Here is a 1277-nt window from a genome sequence, read left to right on the forward strand (position 1 = left end):
AAAAAAAAAAAAAAGTTGTTGTATAGTGTTAACGATTGTCTGCCCACGTCCTGCCTGAAATACCATGACGGTTTATGCAAAGTATCTTTAATAAAGCTGGATACAGTTTGGCTTGGGGAAAAAAAAAAATAAATAAAAAGAATAAACAGCTGGAGACTTCAACACCTGACTTTCAGCATTGGACAGACATCCCAGACAGAAAATCAACAAAGAAACATCGGACTTAATCTGCACTACAGAACAAATGGACCTAATAGATACTTACAGAACATTTCATCCAGTGGCTACTTCTCACACATTCTTCTCCTCAGCATAGGGATCATTCTCAAGGATAGAACATATGTTACTCCCAAAACAAGTCTTAAAACATTCAATTCAAAAAAAATTGAAATAATATCAAACATCTTCTCTGACCACAGTGGAATAAAACTGGAAATCAATAACAAAAGGAATTTTGGAAACTATTCAAATACATGGAAATTAAACAATATGCTCCTGAATGACCAGTGGGTCAATGAAGAAATTAAGAAGAAAATTGAAAAATGTCTTGAAACAAATGATAATGGAAACACAACGTACTAACACCTGTGGGATACAGTGAAAGTAGTACTAAGAGGGAAATTTATAGCTATAAGTGCCTACATCAAAAAAGAGGAAAAACAGCCTGAGCAACACGGCAAAACTTTGCCTCTACAAAAATACAAAAATTAGCCGGACGGGGTGGTGTGCACCTATAGTCCCAGCTACTTGGGAGGCTGAGGTGGGAGGATCACTTGAGCCTGGGAGATCAAGGCTGCTGTTGGCCATGATTCTCGACACTGCACTCCAGCCTGGGCAACAGAGCGAGACCCTGTCTCAAAAAAAAAAAAAAAAGAAGAAGAAGAAAAATAACCAAATAACCGAATGATACATGTTAAAGAACTTGAAGAGGCAGAGCAAACTGAACCCAAAATTAGGAGAAGAAAATAAATAATAAGGTTCAGATCAGAAATAAATGAATTTGGGCCGGGCACATTGGCTCACGCCTGTAATCCTAGCACTTTGGGAGGCCGAGCGGGGCAGATTGTCTGAGCTCAGGAGTTCGAGACTAGCCTGGGCAACACAGTGAAATGCTGTCTCTACTAAAATACAAAAAATTAGCTGGGTGTGGCAGCATGCGCCTGTAGTCCCAGCTACTCAGGCTGAGGCAGGAGAATTGCTTGAACCTGGGAGGCAGAGATTGTAGTGAGCTGAGATTGCACCACTGCACTCCAGCCCAGGCGACAGAGTAAGACTCT

This window comes from Mandrillus leucophaeus, unplaced genomic scaffold, assembly GCF_000951045.1.
Source record: "Mandrillus leucophaeus isolate KB7577 unplaced genomic scaffold, Mleu.le_1.0 Scaffold310, whole genome shotgun sequence".
NCBI classification, from domain to species: Eukaryota; Metazoa; Chordata; class Mammalia; order Primates; family Cercopithecidae; genus Mandrillus; species Mandrillus leucophaeus.